The sequence below is a fragment of the Lepisma saccharinum genome, chromosome 1, assembly GCF_977018435.1.
Source record: "Lepisma saccharinum chromosome 1, izLepSacc3.1, whole genome shotgun sequence".
In the NCBI taxonomy this organism is placed as follows: domain Eukaryota; kingdom Metazoa; phylum Arthropoda; class Insecta; order Zygentoma; family Lepismatidae; genus Lepisma; species Lepisma saccharinum.
The window spans coordinates 29904272-29924309 of record NC_139229.1 but is presented as its reverse complement, the minus strand read 5'-3'; the positions used below and the strand labels follow the sequence as shown (position 1 = coordinate 29924309).

The 20038-nt window shown below is 39.9% G+C and overlaps 1 protein-coding gene across 1 annotated transcript in view; it reads right to left on the bottom strand.

Moving 5' to 3' along the window:
* Hs3st-A (Heparan sulfate 3-O sulfotransferase-A) overlaps positions 1-16252 on the bottom strand; it is a 221871-nt gene extending 205619 nt beyond the window's left edge. Inside the window, exon 1 of the mRNA XM_083124758.1 lies at positions 16073-16252. The gene's annotated coding sequence lies outside the window, so the exon portion shown is untranslated. The remainder of the gene's footprint in view (positions 1-16072) is intronic.
* Positions 16253-20038: the final 3786 nt, after the last annotated feature.

Below are 20038 nucleotides of genomic sequence, written 5' to 3'. Positions count from 1 at the left end.
CAAAATTTAAAGAAACAGAAAGGAAGACAGAGTTGAAGAATAAGGTAAACAGGGGAAGAATCTGGGAAAGAAGAAAGTTAAAAAGACAGGAAGGGAGTGTGAAAAAGAAAGAGAGAGAAAGAGAGAAGAAGTGGGAGTCCAAGAATCGTGAAAAGCATGGAAGGTTTGACAAGATGCAGATGTAGCGAATCCACCCTCCCGCAGAAAGAAGCAGAATAGGAAAAAGCACGAAGATTAAGTCGCTCGCTGCCACTTACTATGACTGACGCTTTTATCCACAACGCAGTTCATCATTGAGAATAACTAATCTGATAATTCCAAAGGCTGTCGTGACCATAATGATAACAAATAACCCTTCCGCTGCGTGCACGCACTATGGGGGATACGTAAGAAACGCAAGATCAAGACCAACCTAACACACGCACATTTGATCCGAAATTTTTTCAAAGCTTTGCATTTGAATAAGACTTTAGAAGTGCGATAACTTATCATCTCCCAGCATGCGTCTCCCGTTTTTCTTTATTAACGATAAAAGAAGTACTTTTCACTGTCATGTTACTGTCAGATAACAACTGCCTAGCTATATGTTAACTAAAAATAGCTCACGAACCACTAAAGCTAGAGACAGTCAAAGCCATCTCAGTTATACTCTGTCCCGAGTATCTCTCGAGCAAGCGAACGAAAGCAAGTCTGTGCGCAAGTAGTGATGCGAGACAGCTCCACCTATGAACACGTGAGAGGGGATAGGATTGCGTGAAGGGGGGAAGCGACTGCAGTCACCAGCCTTCCCAGCAGCATGTACTGTTTCGCTCTGCCCACTCGATTTCCCCTCCTTCTCTGCCGTTATGCGCGGTCTTGCTCCATAAGTGTTCGACTTTCGATCCCGTCGCTGAAGGTCCTGGTTCGAGTCTCAATGAGCGTGCAAGGCATCCCCAACGGTGTAGTGGTAATCAAGGGGTCCTGGGTTCGATAGGCGGTGGAGGCACATATTGGTTCGGATCCCACTTTAAACTGTAGATCCAGTCCCGATAATTTATTTATTCAAACGTGTTTACGCTGCTGCGAACAGCCTTTGTGTCTTAGTACAGCAGTTTACAAAATTATATTGACATGCAGGTTTTTAAAACTTAAGATACTTGAATTAGTATATACGGTAGAATGTAAGAGAAATGATTTAGTACAACATACCCAAAACCACAGTATTGGACAAAATAACATTTTAAAATGTTACACAAGATATTTGATAGAATGTTTTTCACCTTCCCTAGTAACCACATTAATGGACTAAATACATTTCAATATAGACATTTACACAATTCAAAATGAATGTAGAAACATAATGTTTAATTCGGAGAAATTTCTGTTTGTTTGCGTTTATATATATGATTCTAAAAGTGGCACGGAAATACTTTAACATATGTGTGAAATATTTTGCAAACGTAACCTAAAACTACATAAATTTAGAAAATACAATTAAGAATACTGTAAACATTCATACATTTTGAACTATATATACAGGGTGGCGCACGAAATGATACCCCATTTACTTTTTGGATGAAATTAATATTTATGTATTAATTTTAAAATATTTTTTTCCTAGGAAACCTTAATCCATGGAGATTTACTGCCAGAGGTTGTAGTTCACTGCGCTAGCAGTCCAGTGTAGCGGCTTGGCTGACAAAGGAAGGCTCACGCCAGAACATCGTGCAGCAATAGTGTTGTTGTTCGCGGAAACCAAAAACATTGTTGGTGCACAGAGACGGTTCCGCGCCCAATTCAATACACGTTGGGCTCCAAGCAAGAGAACAATTCACAAACTCCATGAACAATTGCGGGTTCAAGGGACATTACTGGAACCGAAATGGCCGCGAGTGAATAGTGTCCGTACGCTGGAAAACATCGAAAGTGTACGGGTCGCTATGCAAAGAAGCCCCAGTAAGTCCTGTAGAAAAGCAGCTACCCAACTGGGTATATCGAGACGCTCTCTGCAAAGAATTCTCAAAAGTGATCTTCACCTGTACCCCTATAAAATAACAGTTGTGCAGAAACTGACACCAGAAAAGATTCAGCGGAGACTGGTATTCGCTGAATGGGCTGAGGGACATATGGATGTTATCAACAATACGTGGTTTTCGGATGAGGCTCACTTTCACTTGGACGGAGTGGTGAATAGACAAAATATGCGATTTTGGGCTACCGACAATCCGCAAGTGCTCCATCAAAAGGAAAGCCATTCTCCCAGGATTACAGTGTGGGCCGCTATTTCAACGCATGGACTCATTGGACCATTCTTTTTCGATGAAAATGTTAACAGTGAGCGTTACCTGGACATGCTTCGTAATCAATTTATTCCTCAGCTTCTTGTAAAGGATTTGCCATTTAACACACAATGGTTTATGCAGGATGGTGCAAGACCGCATACTGCCAACGTGGTCTTGGATTTCTTGCACGAGATCTTCAACTTCCGCGTCATTTCAAACAGGTTTCCAGAAAGCTTTAATGGTGGTCAGTATTGGCCTCCCAATAGTCCAGACCTTAATCCCTGTTACTATTTCCTGTGGGGATTCATGAAGGAAAGGATTTTTCCAAAACATCCAGAAAATCTCATGGATTTGAGAACATTAATTACGCAAGCTTTCACTGAAATTACAGAAGACATGTGTCGGAGGGTGATCAATAACCTAACTGTTCGTTTGACTACAGTTGTGCAGTGCAATGGTGGTCATATTGAGCATGTTTTGCATTGAAACATTTTTCCACATTGCTATGTTCACTGCAATGTATGTTTTTTTGAAAAATGTTGCTTACTAAAGTTTTTACACTAAAAACAAATGGGGTATCATTTCGTGCGCCACCCTGTAGAAGAGTTTTTATGTGATTATCCTTGCATGTCAAGTTAATCTTTGTATGTGCATAAAGTGAACTTATAAACAAACAATTCATATGTTCATCATTCGTCCGATCAAACCAATAGATAGGAAAGCGACGGAAAATAAGCAAAACTGAAAACAAAATAGAAAATAGAATGGGAAGGACAGCTGAATGTGAATCCAAGATCACAGTAGAATTGGTACATGTCTACAGAGGAATTTAACAATCTTCTGCTAAACTCTGTCCCGGGAATATGTGGAGTAGGCGAACGAAAACAAGTCCTCTGCGCAAGTAGGACTCGCGAGGGACCAATGAACCAATGAGCGGCGACCATACTTGAATTCAATTCAGAGTAGAATTCAAGCACATATGGTCCCCGCTTCTCAAAAATTAGACACAGTAGCATAAATGGAGTAAAAAATAGTACATAATTCTGGGGGCGCCGTGGAGTAATCCACCAGATTTATAGTAAAAACACAGGTATGTCGTAAGTTCGATTCGCACCACCGGTAACAAAAATTCACCTGAAGAGGCGCTCTCTCGACACGTCGTGTTAGAATAAGTATAGTGTCAAGCTGTAGACAGTGGATAATATCCAATATGCTAATGCATATTATCTTCTGCCAATATATGACGAGGGACCTCCCCTATGACGCAGTGGTAACGTCGTCGCTTTGTAATCAAGGGGTTCCGGGTTCGATACCCGGTGGAGGCACAGTGGTTCGGATCCCACTTTAAACTGTAAGTCTAGTCCCGATTAGCCTTTCTGTTCATAAAGTGGACTTAGAGCAAAAATTCAATTCAACGATTCAATATATACTCAATTTAGTACTTGAATTGCCTGAGACAAGAAGTTCCAGGAAGGTTCGAATCCTGTCTTGTTATCTCGCCATTTTCCTCCTGCTTTTCCTGCGGGTCTCTTATCACCAGGTTACCAAACAACGATAATTCAAACTTTTCTCTTATCTCTCCCATAATATCGATACATTAATACAGATTAAACATATCGGACTTAAGTTTCTGATTAACCTCTTTTCACGTCGAAATATTTACATAAAGATACAATTTTCAAAGAACCATTATTTTATATCCATTTCGCAACCGTGCAACGTTATATGCAAGACTACTATTTTGTATATTTTAGCCGGGAAGATACAACTTTATGTATAGAAAAGTAACATGCATTCCTTATCAGAATTATATGTAGATACGTTAAATTTCCGCTTTGATATAGTTTCTTTTGGCGGGGGATTTAAGGGTAACCTTCTGGTAAGGGCACCAAAAAGGCAACCTAACTTCCTCGTAGTACATCCAGGTAAACTGCTACCTTGCAGGTCAACGAGGCTCTGGCGACTGGACCCAGAATAATCATCTGTAGAGTCCTGTTGCCTGTTTGTCCTTGTGTGTGCTGAATGCCTCTTTACAGCCTCAGCTTTGAATGAATTAATTAATTTTAAGAACTGAGTAAGGAAGTTTTTAACAGACATGTTTTTATTATTTTTGTTAGGGCCCTATCTACAACTTTGTTTTAGTTAAAGGGCTTATTTATCTACGAAAATAACAAATCCAAACTTCTTGACTTTTTCATGCCATTTCCTTACCTTTCTTTCCTCTTTCTTGGCCTTTCTCTTCTTCTTCTAAACAATTATTTAAGGTCCCGGGTTCGATCCCCGGTGGAGGCACATAGTGATTCGGATCCTACTGTAAACTGTAGGTCCAGTCCCGATTAGCCTTACTGTGCATAAAGTGGACTTAAAACACCAAATCAAACAAACAAACAATTATTTAATGGCCCCATACTTAGGTATACGAGAAGAAACAAAGTGAGTAAAACTTATCCACAACTCAATACAACTTTAGATTTCCAAATATTCAATTTTATCAAATTCCAGTATAGGTATATATTCTGTCAAAAAAAGTACCGGAAACTGTTAAATAAAACGCACAATTTTCATATATTCATCACTATTTATTTTGTCGCCTTCAAAGTAGGCCCCATTTGATGCAACACACATATGCCAGCGTTTATTCCAGTGGAAACACTTTTTATAGGCGCTTTCCGGTATGGCCTTCAGCTCCTTCCACGAATTTTGCTTCATGGCTTCAATCGAGTCACAACGGGTACCCCGGAGCGTCAATTTTAGTTTTGGAAACATAAAGAAGTCACACGAGGACAGATCTGGTGAATACGGTGGTTGATCGTTTGTATTTATTGTGTTTTTGGCCTTAAATTCGGTCACAACTGTCGCTCTATGCGATGGTGCATTATCGTCGTGTAAAATCCACGAATTGTTCTTCCACAAATCTGGCCGTTTCTGATGGATTTTCTCACGCAAACGCTTCAATACGGCCAAATAGTATTCTTTATTGACCGTCTGTCCCTCTGGAATGAATTAATGATGCATCAAACCACGAATATCGAAGAAAACAAGGAGCATCACCTTGACTTTCGAGCGACTTTGATGTGGTTTTTTCGGTCTCTGCTCGTCTTTTGTCCCCCATTCTGACGACTGTTGATTTGTTTGCATGTCAAACTCGTAGACCCATGTCTCATCACCAGTTATGATGCGTTCCATGAATGTGGGATCAGAATTAATGCGATCCAGCATGTCTAAAGAGACCTGCTCACGGTACTGTTTTTGAAGAAAATTCAGCTCTTTTGGAACGAGCCATACGGCGACGCGTCTCATTCCCAAAATATCCACCAAAATCGAACGAACAGACTCGTGAGAGATGTTAAGGCCACTAGCTATCTCTCTTAAGCTGGAATGGCGATTATCGAGCACAATTTCCTTCACTTTTTCGATGTTTTCATCGGTTGAAGAGGTATAAGGTCGTCCAGAACAAGGCATGTCTTCGACGATGTCTCGGCCCTCCTTGAACGCTTTGTACCACTCGTAAGCCCGTGATTTTGATAAAACTGATTCACCATAAGTATTTTCTAACATTTTTAGCGAGTCAGCACACGAAATTCCGTTCGCAACACAGTTTAAGGCAAACTCTTTGTTCAATAATTACGTTCATTGTAAAAATCGTGATGCACTACTGAAGTGGACTGATTCAACCTGCTGCTGTAAACAAACTGGTTGACAGATCTTGCTCATGTTTAGCATAGTAATTAAGTACAGAGCTACCAACTTACGGAAAAAAATATTTTTAAAAAATCATTTGCGCGGGCCTTTTAAATTACAAATTCCCGGTACTTTTTTGACAGAAGGTATAACCATGTAAATTCACTATACTGTAAGAAATATATATATATATTGACCACAACCATAATTTCTTGACTTTTTCTTGACTTTCTTCACTTGACGTACCTGTTGATTTCTTGACATTCTTGACTGGTATACACCCTGCCATATAGCGTGACGGGCAAGAATAGCCTATGTGCTGATTTGCGCATACTTTAAACTATATTTCTTTCTAGCGTCGCTTTTCTGTCACTTATGGCTAATCGCGACGATGAGAACCCGTGATGATACGTATGACATTAACGAAGAACACGCATGTCAAGGCTGGATTCGAAACCGGAACCTCTAGTGTCGTAGCGTGCTGTGATAGCCACTCCACCACGCAGGTCGGCATTTTAATATCGTTTCTTTTTGTAAACGTTACTCCGGAGAATTACGACAAGGATCAGAGTACATTGCTCTTCTCAGTTGCTTTTAACGACTTCTTTTGTGTTTTGTCATTCGCTTCATCCCCAGAAAAACGGATCAACTTTTTCAAGGTGAACAGGGCTTCGACTTGCTCGTCGAATCGACGACATTTTTGCCAGTTTCTCTGCTCCTTCTCTCTCGAACGCCGAACCCCATCCGCAACGAGAAGGCATTCGAGTTTCGAATGCTTTAATTTCAGCGACAGCAAATGACGTCGTTTGCATTCCATAACGTTCTAAAGACGTTCGTCGTCTCTTATGAACCATGTTCTACGCAGCGCTCCACGTTTGCGAAGGGGAATTTCCTCTGGTCATTTTCCATAGGGCGAGAATTTTAGAAATGTTTATAAATCCTGTCACAGAACAGTGTTCCACTACTCTGGTTAATATTAATGTTATAACAATGGCTAGGATTTTTATGACTTAGCATATATTTTTTTTTGGTAAGGGTGATGTATTCCCTAAATATATTGAAATTCATACTGTGTAGAAACTAATTGAATTAAAGTGCTTTTTAAGGGCATATTTTGGCCATTTCTGCTTGATACAGCATATTTTGATGGACTTTCGGTCACATTCAGCATATTCTTGCATTTTCAAGAAATGTACACTCATTTTCAAATTGGATTCGTTCTTACTCCCATTTTTACTCCAGAGTTTTTTTTTCTTGACTGCAGCAAAATCTTTTTAATTTCTATTTCAGAATTTAGAGAAAGTATTAATTATGGTGGATTACAACTCAGGGCCCATAAAGTGAACTAAAAATTGTACGTATGTGAAAAGATTTCAGCAATTAGGTATTTATGTTTGAAACAGTCCAGTTATAAGGGCATATTTTTCAAATTATAGTGCATATTTTGTAAAATTTTAGGCAATAAGAGCATATTTTATTTTGCATATTTTGGTGATTTTCAGGTCATATAAATCCTATCCCTAGTTATAGCATATATTTTACTTGGCATCGGATCGAATAATGCAGTGAGATCTGTACGTATCAGATGAAGATCGGCCGAAATAGACGAACTTGATAGGGCATGTTTTGACATATTTTACCAATTTTGCGTTTTTACAACATATTCTTACAATTTTCTTGTAATAATACATATTCCTGTATAATTTCGTAATTATTTATTTTATTATTAATTAATTATCTATTTATAATTATTTTATAATTTATTCTACATGCCTTTAGCGCAACGAATAGTTTATATTCAATGGCAGGATAAGGAAATTACGGAGAAAGGAATGAAAAGCAGATGCCGTCTAGAACAATAATAACACCTTTCCAACTTTTTTTTTATCATGGCCTCCCCGATGGTGCAGTGGTAGCGTCGTTGCCTTGTAATCAAGGGGTCCCGGGTTCGCTACCCACTGTAGGCACATAGTGGTTCGGATCCCACTTTAAACTGTAGGTCCAGTCTCGATTAGCCTTACTGTACACAAATTGGACTTAAAACACCAAATAAATCAACCACTTCTTTTTATCTCACCGTGTGCCGGACCCTGTGCCCGAGTGGTGTCGACCTCCGTGGCGGAGTGGTTAGCACAGCGCGCTGCAACGCCAGGGGTTCCGGGTTCGAGTCCCGTGTAAGGCATGGGTATTTGTGTTTGTCCAAAACGTGAAAAACTGAGAATACTGTAAAAATTGAAAAGTGTAAAAGTTGAAAAAGTGTGAATGACGAGAGATACCACCGCGTAGGGGTATTCCTTTAAAGAAAAAAAAAAAAGAAAGTGGTTAGCGCATCGAGCTGCGACGCCAAGGGTCCCGGGTTCGAATCCCGCTCGGGCTTGGTTGTTTGTGAATGTCCATTCATCAATTTCATCATTTCATCACTCATCCCCATCTTCGCAAATTAGCCAAGAGGCACAAAACGCGAAGTAAAATAAACTAAATCAATCAATCAATTATCTCACCGTGTGAACATTATTGAGGAAAAACGTTCTCCGTCATTGTTGTGCGGGCACGAGAACTACCGGACATGAAGTAAACACGTTTCAATTGTTCTCTTTTCATTACCTTTATTTCGGTTCTCACAACAATCATTCAAAAGTATGACATTTGTTTCAATATTTACGACTATTCATGCTGTAGTTTTATTTATTTATTTATTGATAGAGCTCAACAGGCTAAGCCCAATTATAGTGCTTCTCCCTCCCTCTTTCTTGATTATCCACTATTTCTCTTCCATTCCTTTCGTTTCTTCTCACTTTTCTCTCTATCTCTTTCTCCCTTCTTCCCTCTCCCTTATCTCTCCTTTACCTTTCCAACTCCTCTCCTTTGCTCCATCAACTCCTTCTCCCTTTATCCATCTCTTTCTCCCTCCCTCTTACGCTCACCCTCTCTCCGTTCTCTACCCTCTTCTATCTTTTTCTCCCTCCCTCCCTCCTTCTTCTTCGTCATCTCTCCTTCTTTTTTCATCCTTTCTTCCTCTCCCAATTTCCCTCCATCTCCAATACTGCCTACCTTTGGTCTCACCGGTGGCACAGTAGTAATATCGTTGCATTGTGATGAAGTGATCCCGGGTTCGATACCCGGTGGAGGCACTTTCAAAGTACTGGTTCGGATCCAACTTTAAACTGTATCTTCAGCCCGATTAGCCTATCAGTGCATAAAGTGAGACTAAAACAGCAACTCCTCTCTCTTTGTCTTTCCCTTTCTCTGCTCTTCTTCCTCAAAGGGAATGTGGTGTAAAATAACACGAAGAGATTCAACAGATTAAAAAGTGGTGCAAACCCTTCCCGTCCAAATGTCTCCATATCTGAAGAAATGAAAGCTACAAAAATTCATGCGCGTTTGTATTTTTTCCTAATTGGCATCGTTTTGTTGTTACATTCTGGTAATCGCGACTATGAGGATGATTGATGGAAATATATGCTCAGGCATGGATCGAACACGGAATCTTCGGTTGTGAGATGACAAGTGGAGAACTCAATGTGCTTACCGAGGCTGCACAAGACTCCATATGCTAAGCAATAATGTGAAAGTGAAGGAGATGGTGACGGTAACAATGTGAAAGTGATGGTGACGGTGAAGGTGACGGTGAAGGTGACGGTGAAGGTGAAGGTGAAGGTGACGGTGAGGATGAAACTGTACATATGAAAGGTAAAGTGAACGGGTCACTTTTTCACATAATTAATGACAAGGAAATGCATTAACGTATATCTTACTCTAGTGCCGAAATAGCTAGCCAAGTGCACTACGGTGAACAAAACCCAACTCGCACACCCACAACTGACGTAAGGACATTGTATTACACTTCACGCCGTCTTTGCTAAGCTGTAAATTAAGAAGTGCCTAGATTGTATTGACAGAGTCCTTATTTGCTTAGCAATAGCCCATGACAAGCTTTTAAAAGACGAGTTCGGGAAGTGAGGACACGCAGTCTTACAAAAACATAGGTAAGTCACTGGCCGTTGGACTAAGGATAAGAGAGAAAGAAGTATGTGCTTATTATTTTTATTATTATGCCACATATGGTGATCAGGGATGATATCAAGACAAGTCTTGAAGTGACTGCCTTTTGAAAATCAAGACGAGAGCAAGTCCAGAATATTCGAGACTTGTCGAGACGAAACAGAACGAGACAAAACTCAATGAAGACGAATATTTTTTTTATTTACAAGGGTAGAGGAGATATCTGCTTGATAATTCCATAATTACTCTCCTTCTTAAATATTTTTTTTCGTGTTTTAGTTTACCCAAACTTCACATGTTTGAATTGTTGTTTTAAATCCACTTTATGTACATATAGGCTAATCGGGACAGGACCTACAGTTTAAAGTGGGATCCTCCACTGGTATCGAGCCCGGAACCCCTTGATTACTAGGGGGAGACGTTACCACAACTCCACAGGGGAGGCTAACATCACATGTTTGCACAGACAAGCAAATGGATCCGTTGAAATCAGTTGCCGGTGACTGTACATCGCCGAGATAATGCAGTAAGTTGCACCAAAAAACGTATCAATTGATGCTTGATAGATTTTGGTTTACTTTACTTCGCCGTTTTGCCATATTCGGCTAATCGCAATGAGGATCTGTGATTATAGATGAAACTGATGGAGGAACACTTATACTATGGCCGGGATTCGTACCCGGGACCCCTGGCGTCGTTGCGCTTTGTGTTAACCACTCCGCTACGGAGGCCGGCACAACATCACTTGATGCGTTAAAGGTGGCGTTACCTTTGCAAACAGTATACAAAATGCATAGAACTGTCCTGATTCTTGGCAAAGGTCAAAAGACACAGTTTACTGCATCAATCGATGGTTTTCTGGTGCATGAAATAGATTTGATGCATTTAAGTTTCTATGTGTAGGAGGTACGACTCAGGACATTCTGGATATCGACCGTGTGACCACTTGGAATGTTTACCACCAGCTCCCAGAAGACCTTCATCCCCTCCCAGTGTTTCCCTCAGCACTCATTAATTTATAGTATTCCCGGCCCCCCGGGCCCCCTTGGATTATGCAACCCGCATGTATGTAACTTCCAGGAAAACACCAAGATCGAACCAAGGTCGTCTGGGGCAGTTTAAAATTTCATGCACGGCCTCGCGCGAAAGCGGCAGAACTTGAAAAGTTCGCTGGGAGAATGTTTACCGAAGTATTTTGGGGGAGGGGACTCTAAATGATGGAACAAAGCATATGGTATGTTTCTTGAAAAACTGTTTGCAGTCCAGCTCAAAGTTACGTGACTTCTTAATGGTCTTAAATGGTGGAGCATATAGAAAAGCAAAATGAAGGAAATTTGATCCTCGAGAGGAAAGGAAAATAGAGAAAGGAGAGCGTAGGAGAGGAAGAATAGAGAAAGGAAATTGCAGCAGAGAAGAGGAAAAATGGATAAATGAAAGTGCAGAAGAGGAAGAATATAAAAAGGAAATTGCATCAGAAAAAAGGAAAAATGGATAAAGGAAAGTACAGGAGAGAAAAGGAACAATAGATAACAGAAAGTGCAGGAGAGGAAAGAAAGAATAGATAAAGGAAAGTGCAGGAGAGGAAAGGAAGGATAAAGAAAGGAAAGTGCAGGAGAGGAAAGGAAGAATAAAGAATTTAAAAGTGCATGTTTTTGTTACACCCTGTATATACTTTTGTATATAGTCCATATGGATCTTCATCACAAAAATTTTCAACCAACACCCACGTTCTAAACCGTCTATTGGCACCTCACCATATGGGGACCCCTAGCAGCTAAGTGTAATTGCTTGTAGTACCCCAGAAGAGAGTTTGTGATAGCGCATGTATTATTCCGGTTGATAACAGAAGTTTGTACTCCGTTAACATGTTAAAGCTAACACATAGCCACCGGCGTCAAGATTAGCAAGCACTCATTGCGCCGTTCTGAAGGATTCTGGGTTCTAATCCCATTGCTTTCTCTCGCATGTACTTTCATTCCGTTGGTCGCTGTTCTCCACCGGATGAGACTAAAGGACGACATGTAGCACTGACGATGCTCGTGAAGACTGATCCTTGCAGACCAACGAGGTTCTGGCGCCTGGACCCATGGCCAGGATAATCATATATGGCGTTTGTTTTATCCTGAGCTCGACCTTGTGTGTGCATAGTGCCCTTTTACAGCCTCAGCATTTAACCTAGGTATGGATATTTTAGTCCTCAGAGACAGAATAGGTTTAGTTCGTGTTAAGTAACTAATGAATGAATTGGTTTTAAAAATTGAGTGAGGAATTTTTTTAACAGATTTTTTTTCCTTTGTCAGGCCCATGACGTGCAAAAATAGCCAATGGTCTAAAACGCCCATAATACAAAAATTATGGAAAATGGAAAACAGAGAAATAAAAATGCAAGAAAGGATAAATAGAGAAATACAAGTGCAGGAGAGAAATTGAAAACAGAGAAAGGAAAGTGCAAGAGAGGAAAGGAATAATGGAGAAAGGAATCTGCAGGAAATAAAAGGTAAAATAGAGAAAGGAACGTGCACGAGAGAAAAGGGAAAACAGAGAAAGGTAAGTGCAAGAGAGGAAAGGAAAAATAGAGAAAGGAAAGTGCAAGAAAGGAAAGTGCAGGAAAGAAATGGAAAAACAAAGAAAGGAAAGTGCAAGAGAGGAAAGGAAAAATGGAGAATTGACAATGCAGGAGAGAAGAGGGAAATAGAGAAAGGAAACTGCAGGAGAGAAAAGGGAAAATAGAGAAAATAAAGTTCAGGAGAGAAAAGGGAAAACAGAGAAAGGAGAATGCAAGAGAGAAAAGGGAAAAGGGAACATAGAGAAAGGAAAGTGCAGGGGAGAAAAGGAAAAATGGAGAATTGATAATGCAGGAGAGAAGAGTGAATTGGTTTTAAAAATTGAGTGAGGAAGTTTGTAAGAGATTTGTTTGTTTTTTCTTGTTAGGCGGGCAAAAATAGCCTATGTTCTAAAATGCCCATAATGTAACAATCAATCAATCAATTGGACGCATTTCAAGTTCCTTGGGTCCAAATACAAAGCATATCCAACATTCGATCCATATTTTCATTTTCAGAGAACAAATTCAGTAAACTAGCATTCTGACAAGTAAGCAACTTGATCTTTCTTTACATAATTAGCGGTATAATATACGTTTACAACATTTTATCAGCCCTTAAAATTTAATGATCTCGTTTTTTAAAACGCGCCTCAAAGAAAGGCTTTCTTTACCTGGGAGCGTAAAACGTCAGTTCTTTCATTTGAACCTCTCCGGGTAGCCTCGTCGCCTTGTAATCAACGGGTCCCTGGGTTCGATACCCAGTGGAGGCACATAGTGGTTCGGGTCCTACTGTAAACTGCAGGTTCAGTCCCAATTCACCTTACTGTGCATAAAGTGGAATTAAAACACCAACTCAGTCAATCAATCAAACCAACCTCTCCGGTGCGGACAACGAGCTTATGAGCTGGCCCCCGTGGCGGAGTGGTTAGCACGTCGCGCTACGACGCCAGAGTCCCGGGTTCGAATCCCGGTCTGGGCATGGATGTTTTAGTGTCCATTCATCAATTGCATCATCTCATCACTCATCCCCATCTTCGCAAATTAGCCAAAAGTTGCACAAAAAGCAAAGTCAATTAATCAGTGAGTTTATGCAAACTTCAAAAACCATTACTGAAACATTGCGTTAAACCTATTGTAATAATATTATGTTAAGAGCACTATAAGGCTTGTTGGGCTCTATAAACAAATGAGTAGCCATCTACCAAATGTTTATCCACACGTGTCTCCCCGATAGCGTAGTGGCTAACGTTGTCAACTTATGACCAATGCGTTTGCTTCCTGCTGGTTTCAAATAGAACACTTTTGAATATCACTGCTGTGAAACTAGGGAATTTCCTATCTATAATTCCCCACTCTACTTTCTATTTTTGGCACTTGGAAGGAGAGGAGTACATATATAATTTATATAATAACCTGCTTCAGGAAAACTGGAATCCCGCCCCACTGTGATTTTTTCAAATATCACACCGTGTAGAACCTTTACCGATTAGCCTTTTCCGCCACACTGTACACCCTGACTGCATTCTTGCAGGCAAACGAAGCTCTGGCGTCTGGATTTTATGGGCCCCGTTATGCACTGGGCCAGGGAAGTTCGGAAACCAAAATCATGATTGACTTTTCTTTGATTGATTGAGTTGGTGTTTTAAGTCCACTTTATGCACAGTAAGGCTAAATGGGACTGGACCTACAGTTTAAAGTGGGATCCGAACCACTATGTGCCTCCACCGGGGTTCACCCTTTGATTACAAGCCGGCGACGTTACAACTGCGCTATCGGGATGATTGACTTTGCTTTGCTTTTCTGCCACTTTTGGCTAATTGCAAAGATAAGGTTGAAAAATATTAAATTGATGAGAGGACAATCACGGACAAGATACAACACGAGCCTCGAAGAGGTTGACTGGTTGTGAGTCCGGACGCCAGAGACTCGTTAGTTTACAAAGTACTACGATGAAGTACATTTGGGTGTCTTCCGAAAGGGCGTCAACTTATATGGGCCTGTCGGGCTCGAGCCCACGCAATAATTTGTCTGTTATAAAATTTTATTTTAGAATTAAAGAAAATAAAATGTTTCATCATTATATACCTAAAGCTTTCGCACAACTTGATTATTTTCCCAGAGTTATCCAGTGGCGTATTCTGAAAATTTGACATAGTTTACCGCAACAATTTTTATTTATTGTTTATTAATTAGATATAATGGAAATAAACCACCAATAGAGGCAGTCAGACAACTTCATACATGAAAAAAAGTTGATTTACCTACGATAAACCGCATAATATGGAGAATACGTTACTGGTGTTATCAATATATTTCATAACAATTTGTTACATCTTCAATATGATACTTTTCAGTGTTCTATATTATTTACACTCACCGTGTATCTCATCGTTATTAGGAGAGTATGAAAGGAAAGGGCTTATTACCAGGATGAGGATGCTCTAAATACTCTCAAAATAGTAAGGCAAAAGAGCACCCAAGAATACAAAGTAGGCACTACAAGTGAAGAACATCGACAGATTTTTTTGTCATTTTCGCGGATTAGGCACTAAAATAGGCAAAAACAGCTACTGTAAAATTCATGTATTCCTCTCAGAAATGTCCTGAAACTGTTTTTGAACGCAAAAGCCTACATATTCGGGCCAAGGAAAAGAAAAGGCATTTTAGGGCAACTTATGGCCTATATTATTGCATTAAAATATGATACAAATCTCCTAGTTCAGCCCACCCAACGTTTATCAAAATTTGGCGCCACTGCAAAAAAGGCATTCACCATCCACGGGAACACAAACCCTACATAGCGGCTTGGTATCAAGCGCCAGTCTCTCGCTAGCCTGCAAGGTGTGCTGCGAGTGCATTCATCACCGATAATCTTAATTAGAATAGCGTAACCAAGTGAAACTGGCGCTCCGAAGCGAAGGAATGTGTGAATTTATCATGAGAATGAAAGGAATTCGTTTTCAATGTTGCTCCCGGCTGCAATAGTGTGTGTGCGTGTGTTGCGTGACGTATGTTTTTCAAGGGTCACCCCTGGTTCAAGGAAACCAAGCTATAATAAATCTGGTTTCAGAGCAGTTTTCTTGAGTGTTTTTGCTAATCGTCAGGTCAAGAGCAATGATGATGATGAAACATGATGAAGATATGTTTGTGCCTCGCTCAGAATTCGAACCCAGGACCCACGAGCGAGATCCAAGAGCAAGAAATGTGTCCACAGGAAGCGCGATAGCGAATATAGGTCATCTGCAAAATGGTCGAGACAAGGTAAAGAGGTTAGAATTTGGTGGCCAGGTTTACACTCGTGTATTTGCCGTGCTATTCCAAAGGTGGAAATGTACACTTGTGCTCAAATTACACTGGTTATGCACCGTATCGATTCTGTACAGGTTTGCGCGGAAATTTTATCAGGGTTATGTTCCCTAAGGTGGAGCACTGGAACCAGGAAAGGGTATTGTTTTCGCTTGCAACATGAGAAGGGTGCATTGCTTCCGGTGCCAGCAAAATAGTGATAAGAGAAGGTTGTTAGGGGGCGTGTCCGATTGAAGGGGAACTCCGGGGCAAACACATACGGCGGGTGAAACCTTACCTTTATGTGCGGTCGGATTTCACTCAGCGTGTCCCATGTTTCCGATCCAGAATTTTAGCTTTCTTGCGAGCACCACAGTTCCACAGGCTTCCTCACTGTCTAATCCGTCGATATCAGAGCGAGGCGACACATGGCACAACCGATACACGACACACGGATACTACTTGTACACTGCAAGCCCCACCAACACCGAGTTACAATCAACGCCATCTCAGCTCGCACTGACGACGGGAGCTCGGAGCCGACTGGGCACGAAGACTGCCGAGGGTAGCCGATTATAACGTTACCCCTCTCCTCCGCTTTTACACTGAAGATCGATAATCTCGCGTGGGTCCCCGGCAAATACTCTCTCTCTCTCTCTCTCTCTCTCTCTCTCTCTCTCTCTCTCTCTCTCTCTCTCTCTCGCTCCCATACGCGAATTTCACATCACAGACGAAACCTTCTCTCGAATTTGTAGTTTACACACACACACTGAACTTTCACATACACGCATGCAAGGTTACACATATGATAGGGAAGAGCTACCCACACGCTGTATACGCACACGCACACGCACGTACGCATGCGGTCAGTGTGGCTAAATCTTGGGTTTCGGACCAGAAATGGGGAACATGTTTTCTTCAATCGAACATAGAGATCGCGTGGATATCTCTATACATTGATACAGCATTGGCACCTAGTGATAAAGGTCGAGCGCAGAATTTTATGCAGGAGGAAACAAACAATATTCTTTTTTTGTTTATAAAAATTGTGCCTCTCCTCCTCAACTTCATGAAATAAAATTCCTCTTTCGCCCAAATATGCATATTCCAATAGCACTTGACAAATGCAAACTCAATTATAAAGCACTTATTTTCTATAAAAGATCTCAAAACTTAATTGTCAGTCACCTTTCATGTACTAGAGTGTGTTTTGTTTTTATCGTGTCACTTATCGTTTCTTGACCCGATTTCCCCCCTCTTAAAGAAACGAAACTTCATCAGTAAGCCAGCAATAACAAATATACTCTCTCAATTTAAAATTAAAAAAACTCAAGTTTTGTTCATTTAAATTTTTTTCCAGGGCTGAAGCATAAAGTCATGGCAACTATATTTTCTAAAAGTTAAACGGTGGTACCATAACAATATTGTATACCAACATGGCACCCGTAGTATGTGGACAGTAGATGTATTTACAATAGGATGAGCGCGAGAAAGTACGAACCCCTCTCCAGCAGATTTGCAATACTTAAAACTTGCTCAACATGCCCATATGAGTTTTTTGCTCAAGTGTGGAACTCTTGCATAATCCAAGATTTTTGTAAAAATGCCCTCATGGATTCCATGAGAAAGTACGAACCCCCCTCAGATTGATTTGTCTACACTTACAAAAGGCACTTCTGTGAGATTGTTGTCCATAATCCTGTCAAAAATATGCCCCTCCTCATATTTTTTTTGACCACACCTGAAACTATGCCAAAACGTATTAACACACACCCACACCCACCCATACCCACCCACACATATTCACTTCCGGTCCACTTCCGGTCCACTTCCGGTCTACTTCCGGTCCACTTCCGGTCCACTTCCGGTCTACTTCCGGTCTACTTCCGGTCTACTTCCGGTCCACTTCCGGTTTGCCTACTTCCGGTCCACTTCCGGTTTGCCTACTTCCGGTCCACTTGTGGCCAAGTTGTGGCCTATTTCTGGTTTATTTATATTGCATCATGTTTTTGCAACAAATTATTATCCAGTATAGAGTTTTGATTTGAACCCCAAGAAATTTTATATAAATACCAAAGCCAAAAATATTAACACACATACACATATACACACACAAAATATACAAAGCACACTGCTGAACCCAACTGATATTTTTTATTAAGCATAGAATTTTGAATTGGACCCCAGGAAATATTTTACAATTTTGAGAATCTCAATTTAAATTCAGGAACAAGAGATTTGGATTTGATGTATCTGGAAATATCTTTGCATCTTGAATCAACCTGCAAACAACATTACATGTTAGGCTGGGCTGTTTCAACAGCAGTAAATATTTACCAAATGTTTCAACGTTAAAAACAATCAGAATAATATCTTCCAGGACCTGAACATGCAAACATATTTTGAAAGAAGAAATATTGCAAGATATATAAAATCAGACCACCTGTTGGATTGTTTTAGGGAAAAATTTGAAAATCTATCAGAGTATGATTTTTTTAAAGTGCAAAATGAAACAGAGGCAAGATGGGTACTTGACAGTGATGTTGGGTTTGGGTATGTAAGCATAGAATTGGGTTCTGAATATGATAATTTTGAATCCAATACATACTGGCATAGAATTGATGCATACCTGTTGCATTGTCATTGGGGAAAATATGTTGCTTTTTTTACAAAAAGTACTTCAAGTTTAAAAAAATTTAGGTTTTACAAATTTTTCCATGATCATAAAATTTATACAAACAGCAGGGGGCCTGTTGATGACATAACATGGGACACAACAATTTCCATACTTGATGAGGCAGGAAAATTGGATGTAAATTCTGGTTTATATTTTAATGAGTTGATTATGTACCTGCTTAAAAACAATATCAATTCTGGCTCATTCAATACAAGATGGACTTAAATAATTAGAGTTTTTACACAAAATATTGAGAGAATATGTTGTTTCTAAGATCAGCATTGATTCTGTAGTATAGTATTGCTGTGGAACATGTTAAGTCCATGGATTCTGTCATACCTATTCTAATACAATTAATATCACAAGTACTATTACAAGGCACGCACCGCATAAAATCATAATTCCAAGCGATGGCATGGATTCCACGATTCCATATCAAACATACTGCAATTGGAGCTTCAGCAGTTCGGGACTGTGCAATATATTGTCTACAAATGTAGGAAAAATAATATTGTACGGGTTGCAAACAAAACTCCCAAAGCTTATGTATTTCAGGTTTCTTAAATTTGAAACATAATCCAAACTGTCTGGAAGTTCATAAAAGTGAAGCCATTCTACAAGCGGGTCTATCTCAGCTTTTGTATGAGCAAGAGGTGATGTGTTTATAATATTTGTTGGTATAGAGGTTTGTTCTGAATCTTATCAATTATGAACAGCTCTGCTGCATGTTGTGATGATGAATATCTAGTCCCTAAACCTAACAGAGCTGTGCAGTGATGTTGTTATTGGGAACAGCATTCAAATCCTACACAGATTTATGGAAGAATTAATTTTTGCTATGAAATTATATCTAGATCCCTGTGCAATAATGCTGTTATTGGGAACAGGATTCAAATCCTACACAGATACAGATTCTTGCTGAGCTTAATAGGTGATTGTCATGGAAGATACTCAATATTTCTGCTGTTATTAGGTACAAAATTCAATTACACAGACACAGATATAATATCTAGATAAATACAGAATCTATAAATCTATACTCAATATCCCTATACCTGACAGCTGTGCGGTGATGCTGTTATTGGGAACAAGATTCAAATATCACACAGAAACAGATTTTTGCTGGGCTTAGTACTATTATGGATAGGTGATTGCCATGAAATAATATCCCTATACCTGACAGAGCTGTGCAGTGATGCTGTTATTGGGAACAATTTTAACAGAGCTGTGGTTTCCATAAATCTATACTCAATATCCCTATACATGACAGAGCTGTGCAATTATTGGGAATTGGAACTTAGGTACAAGATTCAATTACACAGATACAGACACGGAAATAATATCTAGATAACAGAGCTGTAGTTTCCATAAATTTATACTCAATATCCTATACCGTGCAGTGATGCTGTTATTGGGAACAAGCTTCAAATCTCACACAGATATAGAGCTTTGGAATTATTATAGATAAGTGATTGCCATGAAGATAGATATTCAATATCCTATTAGACACAAACACAGTATCAATAAATTTATATTTAATAGAACTGTGCTGTGATGCTGGTATTGAGAACAGGATTCAAATCATAG